This window comes from Silurus aristotelis (assembly GCF_946808225.1).
Source record: "Silurus aristotelis genome assembly, chromosome: 14".
NCBI lineage: Eukaryota > Metazoa > Chordata > Actinopteri > Siluriformes > Siluridae > Silurus > Silurus aristotelis.
In genome coordinates, this window is record NC_139587.1 from 12,726,885 (window position 1) to 12,749,529 (window position 22,645).

General features: G+C 38.9%; 1 protein-coding gene across 4 annotated transcripts in view; it reads right to left on the bottom strand.

Annotated features, from left to right (window-relative positions):
* Positions 1-22,645, bottom strand: part of pcdh19 (protocadherin 19) — a 175,837-nt gene that overhangs the window by 74,229 nt on the left and 78,963 nt on the right. The window lies entirely within an intron of this gene.

The following is a 22,645-nucleotide window of genomic DNA, read 5'->3' on the forward strand; positions in this document are numbered from 1 at the left end:
TGACGCGATGTGAAAGAAAATAAGGAAAGAAACAGCAGAAGGGAATATCCGCTCTGACAGTGGATATTCTCCTCAAGAAGCAGCCGCGCTCGGAGATGTACCTTAACGGCCTGTCTGTGAACAGTTAAGCGACCACCCCCAGAGGATCTGCTGAGGATAGCTTCCTAAAAGGATCTTCATGGAGAAGAGAACGAGAATGAGGCAGAGACCGCCAGCAGCGGTGTATATAGGGAGGCGGGACTCCCGCATCACTGTCGTGATTGGTCTGTCAGCTGACAGACGTGGTGTGATTGATGCTTCCAGGATTGGTCACGCCCGAGGCGATTCCCATAGTGAGATACCGAACGAATGTTTGAAAGAGAACCCAGTAAACAGAAGCTCTATCATTTCAACCTGCATTTGGAAAAATTTTCTGTAACTACTAGTTTAACAGAAAAACAGAAAAATACCTTTTATTTTAGACAGCAACTTGTCTTTTAAAAATCATATCAACCATGTTACAAAAACTGCCTTCTTCCACGTTAGAAATATTGCTAAGCTAAGAAACATGTTGTCTATATCTTATGCAGAGAAGCTCGTCCATGCATTCATGACCTCCAGACTAGACTATTGAATATTGTAATTACTAGGTGGTTGTCCTGCATCATTAATAAACAAGCTACAGTTAGTCCAGAATGCAGCAGCCAGAGTTCTCACAAGGTCGAGAAAATATGACCATATAACCCCAATCTTATCATCCCTACACTGGCTACCTGTTAAGTTAATCGACTACAAACTACTGCTACTTACTTACAAAACACTAAATGGTTTAGCTCCCATGTATCTATCCAGTTTTCTAACACGCTACAATCCGTCAAGCTCCCTGAGATCTCAAAACTCCCTTCTTCTAGTAGTTCCTAAAATAACAAAGTCCACTAAAGGTGGTAGAGCATAGAACATTGAAATAGTCTTCCTGGCTGTGTTCAGTCTCAGACACACTCTCCCAGTTTAAGTGCAGATTAAAAACTTATCTTTTTAGCAAAGCCTACACATAACACAAATCACATCATAACATTGTGCTCCAGTTCACCTGATCACATGCACATTATCAACTTGTGCTGTTACTATCATGAACAACAGCTACACTAATTCTTCTCCACCACTTCTCTTTCTCTACCCATCCCGAGGCATCCTGAGGTTGCTCCAGCCCCAGTCACGTCCCAACTCATGAAAATTGTGGACCTTTAAAGAAGTAGATGCCGACACCCGCAAACATCCCGAACCATCTAGAGATGTACCAGCGCGAGTTGGATCCCACTTCATGTGGAGTTTTGACATTGGATCTCCTTGAGTGTTTAAAGGCTCTGGCATGGAGAAGCTGGTGTTTGATCTATGATTATCGCAAATGTTGAGCTATTTTATGAGTTGCTCAGTAGCTCCTAGTTTTATAACCACAAATTACTGTAAAATACTGTGGAAAGAACATTACTCATAATCTTACATTCCAGCGCCCATGTTAGTTCTCACTCTCCAGTGTTCTGTATTATTTAAAGATTTATAATCACACTCTTAATGTCTCCCAAATAAGGAGGGGTTGCCCTATTGAGTCTGGTTCCTCTCAACGTTTCTTTCTCATAACATCTAAGGAAGTTTTTCCTAGCCACAGTCACCATGGCTTGCTCATCAGGGATAAATGCACACCATTCACCTTAACTCTTAAAATTCTGTAAAGCTGCTTTGAGACAATGTCTGTTGTGAAAAGCGCTATAGAAATAAACTTGACGACTCGACTATCGAACACCTTTAGGATGCAGTTGAATGCTGACTGCACCAAGGCCTTCTCACCGTACCTACATCAGTACCTGACTTTACTAACACCCTTGTGTCTAAATAAGCACAAATCCCTACAAGCACACTCCAAAATCTAGTGGAACATTTTCCTAGAATAATGGAGGGAATTATAAATTAAGACTAATTTGGAATGCGATGCTCAAAAAGCACATACCATACTAAATGACCAGGTGTCCCCAAACCATTGGCAATTTAATGTATATCTATTTATTGTATAATATAATGTATATATAATTTACAAACTCGATTCCAAAAAAATTAGGACACAACAAATTGTAAATAAAAAAGGAATGCAATAATTTACAAACCTCATGAACCTATATTTTATTCACAATAGAATATAGATAACATATGAAATGTTGAAAGTGAGACATTTTGAAATGCCAAATATTGGCTCATTTTGGATTTTATGAAAGCTACACATTCCAAAAAAGTTGGGACAGGTAGCAATAAGAGGCCGGAAAAGTTAAATTTACATATAAGGAACAGCTGGAAGACCAATTTGCAACTTATTAGGTCAATTGGCAACATGATTGGGTATAAAAAAAGAGTATACAAATATAAAATATATTATATAAAAATAGTGGAACAATATCAAAAAGGAGTTTTTCAAAGAAAAATTGCAGAGATTGATGTTATCATCATCAACAGTGCAGAATATAATTTAAAGAATCAGAGAATATGGAACAATCTTTGTGCGTAAGGGTCAAGGCCGGAAACCATACTGGATGCCCGTGATCTTCGGGCCCTTAGACGGCACTGCATCACATACAGGAATGCTACTGTAATGGAAATCACAACATGGGCTCAGAAATACTTTCAGAAAACATTGTCGGTGAACACAATCCACCGTGCCATTCGCCGTTGCCAGCTTAAACTCTATAGGTCAAAAAAGAAGCCATATCTATACATGTTCCAGAAGCGCAGGTTTTTTTTTTTGGGCCAAGGCTCATTTAAAATGGACTGTGGAAAACTGTTCTGTGGTCAGACAAATCAAAATGTGAAGTTCTTTTTGGAAAACTGGGACACCATGTCATCCGGACTAAAGAGGACAAAGACAACCCAAGTTGTTATCAGCGCTCAGTTCAGAAGCCTGCATCTCTGGTATAGGGTTGCATGAGTGCGTGTGGCATGGGCAGCTCACACATCTGGAAAGGCACCATCAATGCTAAAAGGTATATCCAAGTTCTAGAACAACATATGCTTCGATCCAGACGTTCTCTCTTTCAGGGAAGACCTTGCATTTTCCAACATGACAATGCCAGACCAAATACTGCATCAATTACAACATAATGGCTGCATAGAAGAAGGATCCAGGTACTGAAATGGCCAGCCTGCAGTCCAGATCTTTCACCCATAGAAAAAATGTGGCTCATCATAAAGAGGAAGATGCGAAAAAAAAGACCTAAGACAGTTGAGCAACTAAAAGCCTGTATTATACAAGAATGGGACAACATTCCTATTCATAAACTTGAGCAACTTGTCTCCTCAGTCCCCAGATGTTTGCAGACTGTTATAAAAAGAAAAGGGGATGCCACACAGTGGTAAACATGGCCTTGTCCCAACTTTTTTGAGATGTTTTGATGCCATGAAATTTTAAATCAATTAATTCTTCCCTTAAAATTATATATTTTCTCAGTTTTAACATTTGATATGTCATTATGTTGAATTCTGAATAAAATATTGAAATTTGAAACTTACACATCATTGCATTCTGTTTTTATTCACAATTTGTTCAGTGTCCCAACTTTTTTGTAATCGGGTTTGTATATCTAATTATTTCAAAATAATGTTCCTCAACTTAAAATAGTAAAGATTTTAAATATCACATCATTGACAGTACATATTATTAAAGGATATTGGGAATCTCTTTAGAAATCTCTGTGGTCTTAGCTTAATGCTAACAATGGATGCATCCCTCACGGGGTGAGGAGTGGTCCTCCCAGACCTGAGGGATCGTCATGTGCTAGTCCATACAGACAACACACCCCCGAGTGATGTTCAACCCCCGAGTGGTCGAACATCAACCACTCGGGGGGTCTCCAATCTCACCCCTATACAGGCTGGCATGGCAGATCCTCCTGTGGTCCCAGGATTTTTTTTATTAAAATGGTACATTTAAAATAATTTTATGCTCAATTGTGAATAAATATGTGTTTACAAGATTTGCAAATCATTACATTCTAATTTTATTTACATTTTACACAGCATTCCAACTTTTTTGGAATTTGGGTTATACATTATTATTGCAGATGGAAAGATGGAGAACAAACACTTTAAAATGATGTATGTGAAAAAAAGATATAAAAGTAAAAGATACTTCTATATGCACACAGAAGTGCTTTTTCTCTCAATCTTATCTGTAAAGTTCTATTATCTGTAAAGTTTTTTTTTAGTATGTTATGTTTTGCACCTTCATAAAAAAGCCAATAAAGAGTGCAAAGGTTTGTAATCGTTGCAAAAATTTAAATGAATGTCATATAAACTATTCTTAATAATTCAAGAATTGTATGTAACAGTTATGAGAACCTACTTACAAATAGTTTTTACCTACAGTTTTTATTGGAAAATCTAAAGTGATTTTAAAATGTATAGTAAAGTAGCAGAATAGAGTGATACACATGAAATTCTGTCACATATGCTCAGACACTGTTTGCTCACATTAATAGCACAATACAGATGTGAAAAAAACAAGTCAGTAAAATTTTAGGCTTTGGGCCAAGGTTGGCTCAAGGGAATGACATTAGCTCAGGCCTGATGAACACACACCAGTCATGGTTTAAAAGGGTTCTTGCCACCAAAAGTCAGTGCCATATAGCAGAAATGACTAGCTACAGTATAACTCCTGCCAAAGCACAATATCTTTGTCACCTCAATTCAATTCATTTTTATTGCTATAGCACTTTTAACAATGGACATTTTTTTAAAGCAGCTTTACACAGATAATGTGTTTAAAAACAATTAATAAAATTGTTCTTTATAAGTGTAAGTTTGTCCCTAATGATCAGGCCAGTGGCCACTGAGGTAAGAAAAAATTCCTGAGAGGGCAATAGGAAGAAACCTTCAGAGGTATCAGACTCAAGAGGGAACCCGTTCTCATCTGGGTGACACAGAATGTCAATTTATTACAGCTAAAAAGATGTTTAGGTGTGCAGTGAATATTAAATGCAAACTGTAGTCCTGAGTCAGTATAGCAGAATGTTCACATTAAGTACAGTCCAAATCCATCCTCAAAGCTCCTGTTGTTACTGCATAATTTCATGGATCCCCAGGCTGTTAATAGAAAACCATCCCTGGCTGCACAGAGTGGCCTCCATTCCATGAGAAGACCATCCAGAGGCAGGCTGGGATGAAGCGAGCAGAAGTCCTTCATAGTCCCTCTTTGGTGCAGTTTTAAAATACATCTTTCTAAAAAGCATTAACAGCCCTCTCACACTTTTTCTTTGAATCACATGATGTTTTTGTCATTTTACTTATTTCCACATAAAAGTCATCAGCTTGTATTCTAGATAATGTTCATAAATGTTTCTACAAACAGATAATTCCAGAAGTAATCAAACCCGTTTAATAAATCTGTTCTAAAAATAATAAACTCTTCCCTTAACACTGGTTATATAATTGTTGAAATTGTCAGTTATCAAACCTCCCCTTTAACTCCAAGATCATAGAAAAGTTTATAGCACAGCAATAATGCTCATACCTATGTAAGAATTACATTAATGAAATGTAAGATTTATATTGTATGAGGAAGTCAGGTGTGGCAGAGAAGTATGGGGGTGGGGCAGGACAGTGTGACAACATTGAAGTGTGAAGTAGGAATGACAGACTGGTTCAAGGTGGAGGTCAATTCAAGTCAAGAAGCATTTATTGTCATTTCAAACATATATAGCTGTTGCAGTACACAGGGAAATGAGGCAATGTTCCTCCAGAACCCTAGTGCTACCTTTAACAACATACAGCTACATAAAAGAAAACACAGAACTACGGACTAGTAAGTGCCCTCGCCACAAAAAAGTGCATCGTGTACAATTAAACAGTGCAAAGACAACACAATACAGTGTAAGACAACACAAGACAGTGTAGGACAAATACACAAAACATAAATAAAATAGTGCCGCCAGTAAACCAACTGTATATTATACAGTGCAGTGTGCAGAGAGAACTGAGTACAGGAGTGTTCCTTGTCATTAACAAAATGTAAACAAAAGGGTTTGTGCAATACAACAATAGCAGCAGTCAAAAAAATTAGCAAAAACAGCATGCAAACAGCATGTAAAACAGTTTGTAATAATGAGTTAATATAATATGGGTGGTACTGAAGACATGGACATGTGAAGTAAGTACGAGTGTGTGTTGAGTCCAGGTTGTACAGATCAGTAACACAGTTCAGCCACACAGTTGAGTGTGTGCGTGAGTTTCAGTTAAGTTCTGTGTTGAGAATCTTGATCGCTTGGGGGAAGAAACTGTTGCACAGTCTGGATGTGGTGGCCTGAATGCTTCGAAAGTGATTTCCTGTTGGCAGGAGGGTGAAAAGTGTGTGTGGGGTCATCCACAATGCTCTTGGCTTTGTGGATGCAGTGTGTGGTGTAAACGTCCGTGATAGAGCGGAGAGAGACTCTGATGATCTTCTCAGCTGTCCTCACTCCTATGTAGGGTCTTGCAATCTGAGACAGTGCAGTTCCCAAACCAGACAGTGATGCAGCTGCTCAGGATGCTCTCAATGGTGGTCAGGATAGAGGCGCAGGTAGACACACTGCTGGGCTTTCTTGGCAAAAGAGCTGGTGTTGAGTGACCAAGTGAAGTTCTCTGCCAGATGAACACCAAAGAATTTGGTGCTCTTGATGATCTCTATGGAGGATCCATCGATGATCAGTGGAAAATGGTCACTCTGTTCCCCCTTAAGTCAACAACCATCTCTTTAGTTTTGTCAATGTTTAGAGGCAGGTTGTTGGCTATACACCAGGCAGCTAACTGGACTGACTGAGGTCTCCTAGTCAGGAAGTCCAGGATCCAGTTATAGAGGGAGGTGTTCCTCACCCAGTAGGCTCCAGTTCTCGATCAGATGCTGAGCTGAAGTCTATGAACAGTATTTGTACATATGAGTTCTTATTGTCTAGGTGGGTGAAAGCCAGATGAAGGGTCGTGGGGATAGCATCGTCCATGGAACGGTTTAGACGATACGTGACCTGCATGGGGTCCAGTGAGGGTGGAAGCTGGGTCTTGATGTGCCTCATGACGAGCCTCTCGAAGCACTTAATCACCATGAGTGTGAGTGTGACAGGACGATTGTCATTGAGGCAGGAGACTGTATACTTCTTCTTCTTGAGGCACATAAGAACAACAGTGCTGCTCAGGGAGATATTGAAGATGTCGGTAAAGACATTGGCTAGCTGTTCTGCACATTCCCTGAGCATTCTGCCAGGAAGGTTGTCTGGTCCAGCAGACTTCTGTGGGTTAACTCTGCATAGTTTTCCTCACTTCAGCTTTGGTTAGACAAAGCACCTGCTCACTGGGAGGAGGGGTGGTCTTCCTCACCGCCATGTTCTTCTGCACCTCGAACTGGGCATAGAAGTCGTTCAGCACAATGCTGTTCATGGGACAGTTTGGCCCTTGCCATCTTAAAGCCATCTTGTCCCCTGCTCTGAAGGCTGAGTCTCTGGAGTCTCTTTAGCAGCGCACGCACCTTAGCGGCATCAACGGCTTCTGGTTGGACTTTTAAGGTAGTAGATGCCGACTCCGCAAACATCCCAATCCATCTAGAGATATACCAGCACCATTTTGATAACACCTCATGTGGAGTTTGGACATTGGACCTCTTTGAGTGTTCAAAGGCTCTGGCATTTAGAAGCAGGTGTTGGATTATTGCAAATGTTGAGCTATTTTATGAGCTGAATCTTATATTCTGGTGCTCTTGTTAGTTATTACTCTCCAGTGTTCTGTATTGTTTTAAAGACTATAATCACACTCTTGATATTACCCAAATGACAATGGGGTCCACTTTTAAATCCGGTTCCTCTCAAGGTTTTTTCCTCAAAACACTTAAGGGAGTTTTTCCTTGCCACAGTCGCCATTGATTGCTCATCAGGGATATATCGTTTATCTTAGCTCTTAAATTCTGTAAAGCTGCTTTGAGACAATGTCCATTGTGAAACGGACCATAGAAATAGACTTGACTTATTTACAGTTTGGTGCTCTGCAAGAATCTGTCTTTGGCCCACCGCTTGTTTTCTTTTTCTATGCTATAATATTATGAAAACTCAAACATTTTATTTGAATTAGCTTCTATTGTTAATATGACCATACAGAGTTTGTTTCTGCAAAGAAAGATAGGAGACATTTTAAAAATGTTGAGGAATGTGTAGAGAAAATTAGACAATGGATTCTTGTTAACTACTTACTACTAAATTCTGATAAGACTTTTTACTTGCACCTCATGTAGTTACAAGTAAGCTTTTTGATTACAGAATATCTGTGCATGGTTATTCTGTCTAATAATATGCAGCAGTAAAAAGACCTTTTTACTTTATTGACACTAGTCTTTCTTTTGAGGTTGTGAATAAAATTACCAGAATAGCCTTCTTACACTTTAAACATTAAAAACATGATGTCACTACAAGTTAAGCTTCAGTTTGTCTAGAATGCAGCAGCAAGAGTCCTTACCAGAACCAGGAAATATAACCACATCTTCCCTGTTTTGATCAGTCTACACTGCCTCCCAATTAAATCTTATATTGATTACAAAATACTATTACTGATGTATAAAGCACTGAAAGGTCTTGTGCCACAGTATCTGAACAAACTTCTGTAACATTATGATCCCCCATACCTACTTAGACAAAAGGTGCAGGCTATTTGTTGGTACCTCAAATAATCAAGACTACAACAGGGGGTAGATCTTTTACAAAGCCCTAGAATTATGGTACAGCCTTTCAATTAGAGTTCAGGACTTAGTCACAGTCTCAGTGTTTATGTCTAGGCTGAGAACACACTTAGTTAGTCAAGACTTGGTTTATTTATGTACAGGAGCAGACCGGAGAGATTATGGATATATAATGTTTAGTTTGTTTTTGTCTCCCCACTCTTACACATTCACACAGGCTTGTTGACAGTGGTGTGGCTTTCCCTTTTAGTTCTCTCTGATTAGAGGCCACTCTGTGCAGATGGTTTTGCATCAATGTCCTGGGGATCCATGAAATTACAGAGTAAAACAGGAGGTTTGAGGATGGATTTGGATTGTCCTTAATGTTGACAGTCTGCTACAATGTCTCAGGACTACAGGTTGCATTTGATCACGTATCACCGCACACCTTTACAACATTTAATCTGTAATAAATAGACATTCAGATAAGGATGGATTCCCTCTTAGTTCTGGTTTCTCTTAAGGTTTCTTCCTTATGCCATTTAATTGAGCTTTTCCTTGCCACATTTGCCACCGGCAAGTTTACAATTATAAGGAACAATCTTATTCATTCTTTATTACTGCATTATCTGTATAAAGCTCCATTGTTAAAAGCACTATACAAATAAAACGTATTGAATCGAAAACAGTTTCCAGAAAACAGAAACCAATTTTGATAAGCCCATGTACACATGCATACATGTGACTGTTACTTACAACCAGGGTTCCATACAATATCACTAATAAAAATACCAAGATTTGTGTTAATTTCATTAACAACAGGACACACATTTATGATTGACAAGTAACCATTACTAAACTACCATAATCTATGCTATACTATTCAAATACAATTAATATTGCAATACACAATGCCATACTCATTTAAGCATACAAAAAATATATTTACTAGAATTTAAGAAGTTAGCATTCCTGTGGGCTCACCACCTGCAGGAGGGACCGTAAGGGACGGTGCTGTGAGGATTGGGCAGCAGTCGAAGGCGGGGGCCTGCTTAGACTGCTGCCCCCGCGACCCGAATTACGGATAAGCGGGAGAAAATGAATGAATGAATAAGAAGTTAGCACATTGTCATTTTATTACAAAACTTAATGTGGAGGCATGTCTAAAAACATTTAGGTCTATTCGGCAATAAATGGTATGGTATCAGTTTTCTTACAGGTGACCACAACTTGACCTTGTATTTCTCATTCCTAAATACAAATTTAGCCATCCACTATCATAACTAACCAACCCCGTCTAAATGGCAGAGCAATCTAAGCATCACACAAAAGACTAAACACAAATGTAAAACATTTGAAGTTCTTTACACCAACATAAAATATTCAGTGTCCAAAAGCAGGTCCAGTCAGTCAATTCCACTAATTATTATTTATAGACCTTCAGGGTCTACTCTTATTTTCTCATAGAATGTGCAGGTTTAATCACAAATTTAGCTACTTCTTTAGACAAAGCATTCATTATTGGTGACTTTAATATTCATTTTGATAATCAGGAAGACTGCAGCAGTTGTGTCCATTCTAGATTCAGTTGGAATTAATCAGAATGTTATAGAATGTCCACTCATAGTGGTGGACACACTCTTGATTTGTTGTTAACATTTGGATTAAAAATAAAAAACTTAGTCATAATTCCACAGTCTGAAGCTATTTCAGACCATTATCTCATCTCTTTTAAAATCTGCCTCAGTCATTGCATTTCTACCTCACCACGTTACTGTGTTAAGCGTACTTTCACGTCAGCTACAGCAGCGCGTTTTATCAATAATCTTCCAGAAATTACAATATTAAATATATCTCGGTCTGACCCCGCAGAGCTTGACTGGGCCACTGAATACCTAGAATCAACGTTACGTTACACTATAGATGATGTAGCTCCCCTTTAAGACCAAAATGATCAGGGAGAAAAAATTAGCACAGTGGTATAATGATCATACGTGCACCTTAAAACAGACCCCTCGAAAATTAGAACGTAAATGGCGCCAAACAAAATGAACAGTATTTCAAATAGCATGGAAGGAGAGCCTCCTAAATTATAGAAAATCTCTTAATGCTGCTAGATCAGCATATTTCTCCACCCTTATAAACAATAACAAGCAAAATCCTAGATTTTTATTCAGCATGGTAGCAAAATTAACAGGAAATAAAAGCACTGCACTAACATGCACACCATGTTAACATTCATTAACTTTTTTAATAATAAAGTTGAAAACATCAGGCAAGAAATCCAGAGTTAATATAAATACAAATTATTTTACAAGTAACCCTATAGATAGCAGTGTAATTATAACAGACAATTAATTACAAAGCTTTACTCCTATTCATGAGAATGACTTAATTTTATTAATTTCCTCATGAAAATCATCAACCTGCATTCTCGATCCCTTGCCTACAAGTTTCCACAAACAGATAATTCCAGAGGTAATTGAACCTGTTTTAAAAATAATAAAAACTCTTCCACAAGCACGGGTTATGTTCCTAAATCCTTCAAACTGTTAGTTATCCACCCCCTAATTGAGAAACCTGACCTTGACCCATGTCAGTTGTCCAACTACAGGCCAATATCAAATCTCCCCTTTATATCCAAAATGTTAGAAAAAGTTGTATCACAGCAGTTATGCTCACATCTTTAGGCCTCATCATAGCACAGAGATGGCGCTAGTTAAGGTTGTTTTGCTCGACCTTAGTGCAGCTTTTGACACCATTGATCACACTATACTGCTTGCTAGACTTGAGAATGTTGTTGGAATAAAGGGAACAGCTCTCTTGGCTCAGGTCTTATTTGACTGATCGCTATTAGTTTGTTGATGTAAATGGTGAGTTCTCCACACTCTCTGAGGTAAAGTTTGGTGTTCCTCAAGGATCTGTCTCAAGGCCCATTGCTTTTCTCTTTATATATGCTGCCTCTTGGTGAAATTATACATAAACATGGTATTCGCTTCCATTGCTATGCTGATGATACACAGTTGTATATTTCAGCAAAGCCACATGAGAGAGATCAGCTGAACAATGTTGATAAGTGTGTAAAGGACATTAGACAGTGGATGCTTAATAACTTTTTTCTGCTAAATTCAGAAAAAATGGAAGTACTTTTACTAGGACCACATTCAGCTAGAAGCAAACTTTCCGATTACGTAGGATCTCTGGCTGGTGTTTCTGTTTCAGCGTGTACGGCTGTCAAAGACCTTAGTGTTATTATTGACCCTAGTCTTTCCTTTGAGGCTCACGTGAATAATATCACCAGGATCAGTATATAATATACCTTTGATCAGTAGATTTTTTTCTTAGGTAAAGGCACAGATATGGAGCGAGCATGGATATAGAGCAGGGGTCGGCAACCTTTACCACACAAAGAGCCATTTGGACCCATTTCCCACAGAAAAGAAAACACTGGGAGCCACAAAACCCTTTTGACATTTAAATTGAAATAACACTATATGTAAAGGTTTTTTTTGCCTTTATGCTATGTATAATCAAACCATAATGTGTTGCATTTATGAAATCAATGAACTGCAGAGAGAATGAAATTACATTTCTGCATGCAACAAAAAAATTTTGAACTCCTTAAAAAAAGACACTAGGTTACTTTCAAGTAAAATACTCAATGTCTATTTGAGTCCTTCTTGTATTTATGAAAAGAACACCGAACATAAATTATCCACTGGCAGCAAACCAAAAATGCCGTCCTCTTCTGTGTGCCGTCAACCAAAGTTTAAGAAGTCGCATGCCGGTGGGTGTCGCATATTAGCAGTTGTGACGCAAATGAAGAGTGACAAAAAACTTTAACACGTTTTATTTACATTTTACAAGATCAACAAAATCTTTAAATTTAGAATTACATTTTAAAAACTAGCGAACTAAAATAAAATAAATTTTAATTAAATACTCATTATTTATTTTCCAAAGCCACAGGGAGCCACAGAAGAGGGATGAAAGAGCCGCATGCGGCTCCGGAGCCGCGGGTTGCCGACCCCTGATATAGAGTGTTTGGTGAACTGGGATATTTGTATGCTGTCGTCCCCTCACATTCACACGTTCACTCAGGTTCGTTGACGGTGGTGTGGTGGGTCGTCTCTTATCTCAGAGATCCCTCATATCTGTGTTACCTTCTGGTTCTCCCTTGTAGTTATGCTGCCATAGCGAGTCTTGCCGTTAAACATGCTCCTGAGGCTCCAGTGACCACAGTTACTGCCCCTCTTCCCTCCGTGGATCCTCCCACTTCATCCAGGCCTGCCTCTGGATAGTGTTCTCTTCGATTGGAGGCCACTCTGTGCAGCTTGGGATGGTTTCTCATTAAAACCTTGGGTGGTTCCATGAAATTCCGGAGTAAGAACAGGCGCTTTAAGGATGGATTGGACTGTAGTTAATGTCAACAGTCTCCTACACTGATTTAGGACTACTTTTCGCTTCTGATCATCATCACTGTACCCTGCAACATCGTATATCTGCTACAAATGGACATTCGATGCAACCCAGATGAGGATGGGTTCCCTCTTGAGTCTGGTTCCTCTCAAGGTTTCTTCCTTATGCCATCTCGGGAAATTTTTCCTTGCCACAGTCGCCACCGGCTTGCTCATCAGGGACCAACTTACTTATAAAAAACATATTCACTTTTAATCACCACATTATCTGTGTAAAGCTGCTTTGAGACAATGTTCATTGTTAAAAGCGCTATACAAATAAAAAAGAATTTAATTGAATTGAATAACTAATGTAAAAACATTACATTAAATATGAAATGTGTCACATTAATGTAAGTGACATCTTTTAGGATTGCTGGGTGCATACCAGCCTTCAAATATGATTCATTAATGCTGCACTGCCTTCAGATCAGCTTTATGTATGTATTCTTTATATACTTGATCCAAGATAGTGGCGTGGCAGTAGCTCACAGTGGCCGCTCCGGACCCAAAATGGTGCTACTTTTACTTTGTAGCCCGCCATACGCAACATAGACATCGGAGCAACCAGTGTCCTTGTGTACAATCGCCAAACTCTTCAGAAACACAGAAACAACCCCGACAACGATGATCTGTGGCAGAAGCTATGTGACCTCAGCATGCCTTGAGGCATGGCCTGCGGTGGATAGACGGAAGAGGGGGAATCAAAAGCGCTGCAGAAGCACAGAAAAGAAACTAGTGCTAGGCTAAAACCTAACCCTAGGCAGCCTGCTTTACCATCAATCCTGCTGGCAAATGTCTGCTCCCTGAAAAATTTGACTACATCAGACTCCAACAAGCTATTCGGCCTCAAGACGACGGCCATTGTTCACCTGCCAAAGACGTCTACAGTCTCCTTCCTCAATAATCATTGTCCCGTCGCACTCACACTCATCGTGATGAAGTGCTTTAAGAGGCACCTGGTGAGGAAGGCGGGCTTGATTGTGGGCTCAGAGTTAGACAGCCTGACATCAGTGGCAGAGAGATGGGCACTGAGCAGTCTCCTGTCAATCATGGACAGTCCACTGTATCCACTTAAAAGAATAATCTCCAGACAGAGGAATAGCTTCAGTAAAAGACTGCCATCACTGCCCTGCTTCAATGACAGATTGAGGAGGTCATTCCTCCCCCATGCCATCAGTGCTGACATTCCTCACTGTACTACACACTGTACACTGTGCACCTTGACACTTCGGTTTGCACAGGACTTCCTCTGACTGTTAAAAACCACTCAGTAATTTTAAACTTGAGTTTATTGCTCTTTTTAACTTTATTTTCTAGTATTTATAGCACACCTTATTTAATAAGTTTGTGGATACTTCTGGTAAAGTTGCAAATTCACCAGATGCAAAACTGGGATGAATAAAGTCAGTCAGTCTGTCTGTCTGTCCGTCCGTCCGTCCGTCCGTCCATCCCTGTTCAGTACCAGTCAATGTAGCAGAAAAAGAATCTGAGAAAACCTAACCAATAGCTGTGCCTTACACACTTTCTTCTTAATGAAGCCACATTGCAGCTCCCTATTACAAAATGGCAGTTTAATTAAGTTTAATAAACTGTAGCCTTGATATACTTTTTTTCATGCTCATTATAATCCATTTAAAACTTTGATATGCAATTGTGTCATCCAAAACTACAGATGGGATGTAATGAAGTACAAATACTTTGTTACTGTACTTAAGTAAATCTTTCTCGTTTCCGTACTTTACTTCACTATTTACTTTTTAAGAAAACCTTAACATTTTTACACAAATGTCTCTACTTTCTACTTCTTACATTTGAAAACCAGGCTTGTTACCTTAGTTCCAATCTACTTGGTGGCATGATCAATATTTATTTTTTTCACATTGCAGGTTGTTTTCAGTCCATCAACCTATTTCTTGTCATTGCGTGGCTTTTTCAACATACCATTGGTGCATTATGGCTATCATGCACCAACGACGTAGGCTAGCCAATGAAGCTAACAACGAGCAAGAAGTATGGCTAAAGTGGATGAGACAAAGGGAGTCAGCAATGTAAACATGATAGAGAACAGAGATATTCCTGAACATCATTATATTTGCTCTGCTTGTGTTCTACTCTCTGCCCACTCCTTAAGAAGTTTATACCGCAGAGCACCAAATATAAGGACAGTCAGGTGGTCTCCCTGTTGTGCAATACCACTTTTTACATATTATTTTTGTATGTTTCTGTGTATACAAGACAAGACATAACAACCATGAATCTATAATAGAAATCACTGCATGGGCTCAGGAACACCTCCAGAAATCCTTGGCTGTTAACATAGTTCACTGTGTCATTCACAAATTCAGGCTAAATCTCTATCACACAAAGAATAATAAATATGTGAACATGATCCAGAAATGTGATCTATTTGATAAAGCTAATTTAAAATGGACTGAGGCAAAGTGGAAAACTGTTCAGTGGTGAGACGGATAAAAATTGTCAATTCTTTTTGGAATCCATTGACACTGCGTCCTCCCGACCAAAGAATAAGGGGACTTTCCAGTTATTTTTAGTGTTCAATTAAAAATCCTGCAAGGTATATGCAGGTTTTAAGCAACATATGCTTCCATCCAACTTTTCTTTTGCATATTTTATTGACATCGTAAGACATTGCTAAATTGCATGCTGCATCTATTATATTTTTGAAAATATTTGAAACATCATGTTGAGCAGCTAGAATCCTTTATCAGACACAGATAGTACAACATTCCTCTCCCAAAACTCCAGCATCTGTTCTTCTCAGTTCCCAGATAAATACAGACTGTTCCCAGATGTATAGAGTATGCTACGCCTTAGTAAACATGGCCCTGTCTCAACTTTTTTGAGGTGTTGCAGCTATCAAATTAAAAAATTTCCTTATTTCTTTCTTAAAATATTACATTTCCTTAGTTTAAATATTATGTCCAAAATATGGGTTTATAAAATTTGCAAATCATTGAGATTTGTTTTTATTTACATTTTAAACAGCACCCAACACAAAATTTTTTTGGAATTTGGTTTGTATATTTTGTGTCTTTTTTTAATTTTGTGACATACTATCCACTTTTGGAAAAAGAAAATATGAACACTGTAATTATCTGTATGTTGGTCACATAACTGTCATATGATAAAAAAAAATAATAATAAAAGAAAATAATAATAATAATTAAAATAAATATCAGTGTCTGTATTCACGCCGAATATATATATCTTTCAATCTAATTCAACATTTTTCATTTAAAATGTTTTCAGTCTAAACAACACTGCCAAAACAGCATTTTCAGAATGGCAGCTTTTAGGCAGAGCAAACACTTGCCTAGGGCAGGGGTCTGCAACCTTTGTTACCAAAAGAGCTATTTAGACCACTCTCTCAACAAATAAAATTTGCCTGAACCTGCAAAACACATTTGACCTTTAGATGAATATAACAATTTGCTGTTTTAAACAGCACTAGTGTGATTTCTATCATATTCGGATGTTTGCAAATTATACCTTTTTGTCCATTGGCAAGACTTGGGATAAGGCTCTTTGTCTAAAGGATGTAAATAACTGTTACTCACCTGAAGTGAAACCAGTAAATATCACTGTTTAAATGTGGGTCCCAAACCTCTGGATGCATGAAGAGATCATGTACAGTGATTAACAAAATCTAACTTTTCTGCATAATGACCGAAACAAATGCATCCCTCTGGGGATGCTAAGCAAAAAGATAAACAGGCACACAAAGAAAGCTCAGCTCATGATGCAGCTATGTGAGCTGTTTTCATTAACTGTTCATTACAATTTATTATTAAAATAAATGAAGCCTTACTTTGCCGGTTTGTGTCAATGCTATTTAAAAACAAATCATTATTTACAACAGGTTTATTCTGAGATCAATATGTTTGGTATATCTCAAAAATCTATTCTTGTTATGTGCAACTTTTCTGTCTGTTCATGCTTCATAAAACTATTGACAAACAATGTAAAATCTTGTAGTTTTTGCAGGTGCAAATGTTTAACACAAAGATAATCTAGCTATCATTTATCTGCCCAAATATTCCATGTGATTTATTACTGCTTTTCCTTATCACAAAATAATATGAATACATTATATCTCTGCCATACCATTGTACCCTCTGATGAGAGTTTACTATAATAATGGCACTCATTCATGTGTCTCACTGTCATCTCAAATCTCAGGTTTGAAGGCCATGACGCCTTCTGTGGTTAAACCCCTGTGCAAATGAAGACAAAAGGAACAAAAGCAGTCAGAAAGAGGTATTGAGCTGGGCTTTTAGGATTGAGAATGATGGGGGAGGGAAGCTGTGCTGGATGAGAGGATGCAAACTCATTGGCTGATGAAACAAACAGAATGAAATGAGCTGTGAAATGTGCACTGATAAAAATACTTTTTGAAATGTCTAGGGGGCAGGGCAGGTTTTGGCCCAAAATGTAGGGGCATTTTCTTTGTTATGCAAAGTGATTACACACACACACACACACACACACACACACACACAAACATGCCATTTGTAATAGCAAATCCTCTCAAGCTTGGCCAAGTTGGATGGGGACATCAGTGGACAGTCATTTTCAGGTCTCTGCAAAGATGTTCAATAGGGTTTAAGGCAGGGCTCTGGCTGGGCCACTCAAAGACATTAACAGAGTTGTCCCTAAGCCATTCCTTAGTTGTCTTGGCTATGTGCTTAGGGTTGCTGTAATGTAGGAAAGTGAACCTTAGGAAGACTGACGTTCTGTGTGCTGTGGAACTGTGTGTGGTTATTATTGAGTATCTCTGCTACTTTCAGCTTTCCCACAACCCCAACCAGTTGCCAAGTCCCTGCCTCAGAAAAACATCCCAGCATGCTTCACTTTTGGGATAGTTTAGGGCAGGTCATGAGCAGTACCTGATTTGCTCCAGACATAATCTTTGGAATTGTGACTAAACAGTTCAATCTTGTTTTTATCAGACCAGAGAATCTTGTTTCACACAGTCAGAGTTCTTTAGGTGCATGTTGGCAAAATCCATGTGGGCTTCCATGGGTTTTGCACTGAGGAGAGGCTTCCACCTGGCCACACTGTCATAAAGCCCAGAATACACCAATTAGGCAAACCATTATGACCACGGTTTGTTATTGTATTGGTCTCAATTTTGCTGCCAAAACAGCCCTGACCTGTCAAGGCATGGACTCCATTAGACCCCTAAAGGGTCTGAAGTAGTATTTGGCACCAAGTTGTTAGCAGCAGATCCTTTAAATCCTGGGAATTGTGAGGTGGAGCCTCCATAGATTGGACTTGTTTGTCCAGCACATCTCACAGATGCTCGATTCGATTGAGATCTGGGGAATTTGGAGGGCAAGTCAATACATCAAACTTGTTGTTGTGCTCCTCAAACCATGCCTGAACTATTTTTGCTTTGTGGTAGGGCGCATTACCCTGCTAAAAGAGGCCACAGCCATCAGGGAATACGGTTTCAATAAAAAAAAGTGTACATGGTCTGCTACAATGCTTAGGTATGTTCTAAATTTTAATCCATATGGATGACCGGACCCAAGGTTTCCTAGCAGAACATTGACATTACACTGCCTCCACCAACTTGCCTTCTTCCCATAGTGTCAGGGATGGCTGGAAGGAAGGACCCAAAAGCTGGACATGAGGGGTTAATTTCCACCATCCAAAACACCGGCTGAGTGAATTACGGTGGCGGGTCCGAGTGCATGAGTTTATCCACCCACCCTACTTGCCTGTGGACTTTGCCCTCTTCCCACAGATAAAGAACCAGCTCAAAGGTCACTATTTTGACACCACTGCAGAGATCCAGCACAGATTGCAGAAGGTGCTTTACATGCTTCGAAAAGAAGACTTCCATGACATATTCCAGGAATGCTGGGAGCGCTGTACTGCTGTGCAATTTGACTATTTTTAAGGTGATAGTGTGTAATAGATAAATAAATACTTTCTTGTAAACAGAGCTAGTCTCTGAACTTTTTGATACCACCTTGTATATACACTATATTGGCAAATGTTTATATATATATATATATATATATATATATATATATATATATATATATATATATATATATACACACACACACACACACACACACACACACACACACACACACACATGCAATCAGAAATATTCAACCCCTAAAAAGTTTTAAGGATTTATAAATAAAAATCTTTTCAAAGTGCAGGATTCTGCATTGGATGGCTTCTTAATGAGTTTAGTGATACATAAAATCAACACAGAAAATGTATGATGTAGTATTTGTGTGTAACAGTATATTTTGTTAAGATCGCCATGTCACAATTATTCAACCCCTATATAATATTGTTGTTTTTAAAGCTTTCTGACAGTTTTTATGGCCTGAAGTGGAGCTGAAACATCTTTAAGCCTTTGGGAACTCTATAACGATCCTTCATTTGCTTCAGTTGTGATGCATATATAAACCACGACCATGAAGGTGTTCAAGGTGAGTTGTAATCATGGGAAAGACAAAGGAGCTTTCACAAAAGCTGAGAGAGGAGATTATTTCATCACATCTGAAGGGCCTTGGGTATAAGAAGATTTTCAAAAGATTTAACATTCCAAGAGACACCTTCGGGAGCATTATAAGGAAGTTTAAAACTTATGGAACAGCTGCAAACCTGCCTGGCCATGGAAGAAAGCTCACAATTTTATCAAGGGCCCTTAGCAACTTAGTCAGGACAGCTAAGAAAAACCCCTGTGTGACTGCAAGACAGCTACAGGATGATATGATGAAGGCTGGTACAAGTGCTTCAGTGGCAACTATAAGACCTGCACTGAATAATCAAGGACTTCATGGTCGGACCCCAAGACGCACTCCACTCTTGCCCTCAAGGAACATGGGAGTCGACTAGAATATGCCATGAGGAATTTGGATAAAACTACAGAGTTCTGGGAGACAGTTCTATGGACTGATAAAACCAAACTGGAACTTTTTGGACATATGGACCAACGGTATGTCTGGCGTGCAAAAGGTCAGGCTTATGACCAGAAGAATACAATCCCCACAGTAAAGCATGGAGGTGGGTCAATAATTATGTGGGGCTGTTTTTCTGCAGCAGTAACTGGCAATCTTGATTGTGTACCTGGCATCATGGATTCCCAGAAATACCAGGTCATTTTGAAAAAGAACGTGATGCCTTCTGTTGACAAATTAAACCTTGGTAATCATTGGATCTTCCAGCAAGACAATGATCCCAAGGACACCTCCAAGTCAACTAAAGCTTGGTTGGGGATAAGATGCTGGAGTGTCCTGGAGTGGCCTTCTTAGTCACCAGATTTAAATCCAATTGAAAATCTTTGGTGGGATTTGAAGAAGGCAGTTGCAGCACGGAAGCCGTCAAACATCACTGATTTAGTGATCAGTGATTCCAGAGATTCCAATCGAGAGGTGTAAGAAGCTTGTCAGCACTTATCGAAAACGTTTGTTAGAAGTTATAAAAACTAAAGGGCGCTCCACAAGGTACGGAAGCTGGGGGTTGAATAATACTGCACATGCTCATGTGTTAAAAGATTTACAATTTTCATTTGAACTTTAAAGTTAAGTCAACTTCTGTTGTCAAAATAACTCAAATATGTATCAATAAATATTGTGTGTGTGTGTGTGTGTATATATATATATATATATACACAGTATATACCAACACAGTGGCTACAGAAAGCATTCAGACCCCCTTAAATTTTTCACTTTTTGTTATATTGCAGCCATTTGCTAAAATCATTTAAATTCATTTCTTTTCCTCATTAATGTACACATAGTACCCCATATTGAAAGAAAATCCAGAATTGTTGAAATTTTTGCAGATTTATTAAAAAAGAAAAACTGAAATATCACATGGTCCTGAGTATTCAGACCCTTTGCTGTGACACTCATATATTTAACTCAGGTGCTATCCATTTCTTCTGATCATCCTTGAGATGGTTCTACACCAGGTGTGGCCAATCCACAGCTCTTTGGCTGGTTTCATGTCTTACGTTCAAATCAAAGTTTGTGTTTGTGTTTTGAACTCAAGCGAAGCAAACACGCACATTAAAAAAAAACACAAACACAAACTTCGATTTTCAAATTGTTTACTTAACTTTAAAGTCAACAATTTGTGTCAAGTTCGCTCTCAAAATGGCAGGGAAAAATGCACAGCAAAACAAAAATATAAAGATGAACACGACGTTTTTAACAGAGTGGGGGAGTTTATATTTTTTTGTTAAACCTAATAGCAAGTCATTCTGCCTTATATGTCAGGCGTCATTAGTGCATTTCAAAGCTTTCAAATCTTCAGCGCCACTTCAGCTCACTCTATGCTAACATCGACCAGGAATTTCCAAAAAGGGACTGAACTTCGCAAGCACAAGTTGGTCACTTTGAAAAGTCAGCCAGAAAATAAGATACAGTTTTCCCAAAAATTTTGCTTTAATTTTGGCTTGGAAAATTGAATTTGGCTTGGAACATTGCACGGGCTAAAAAAGCCATACAATGAAGGGGAGTTTGTTAAAAAATGCCTCAGTGAAGTTGTTGAAATATTGTCTTCTGAAAACAACAAACTAAAATGCATGGTATCAGACGTCCAACACAGAACATTGGACATTAACACGGCTATTGAATCACAGTTGCACTCTGACCTGGAATGCCAGAAGTCCCACTAAGCAACATGCATAGTAAAAGGAAAAAGCTATTGTAAATTATTATATTTTTGTTTGTGAACTTGGTTAAACTCAGAGTTTGTGTGTGAGACAGTGCACACAATGTGGTCTTGTAGAAGTCAATTTACATCATTATCATGTTGGTGTGTGACATTTACAATAAATCTGGCTGAACAGAGGTGTGTGTGTGTGTGTGTGTGTGTGTGTGTGTGTGTGTGTGTGTGTGTATGTGTATGTGTGTGTATGTGTGTGAGAGGAAGGGATAGGTGATGTTCATGTGTGCCCATGTGTATGATGTGGCTCTTTGCGGTAACACAGTAAAAAAAATGGTCTCGTGACTGGTTGGCCACCTCTGTTCTAGGCCTTCATTTGAGTCCAGCTGTGTTTGATTATACTGATTGGACTTGATTAGAAAAGCCACACACCTGTCTATATAAGACCTTACAGATCACAATGCATGTCAGAGCAAATGAGAATCATGAGGTCAAAGGAACTGCCTGAAGAGCTCAGAGACAGAATTGTGACAAGGCACAGATCTGGCCATGGTTACAAAAATATTTCTGCTGCACTTAAGGTTCCTAAGAGCACAGTGGCCTCCATAATCCTTAAATGGAAGACATTCGGGACGACTAGAACCCTTCCTAGAGCTGGCCGTCCAGCCAAACTGAGCTATCGGAGGAGAAGAGCCTTGGTGAGAGAGGTAAAGAAGAACCCAAAGATCACTGTGGCTGAACTCCAGAGATGCAGCCGGGATATGGGAGAAAGTTGTAGAAAGTCAACCATCACTGCAGCCCTCCGCCAGTCGGGGCTTTATGGCAGAGTGGC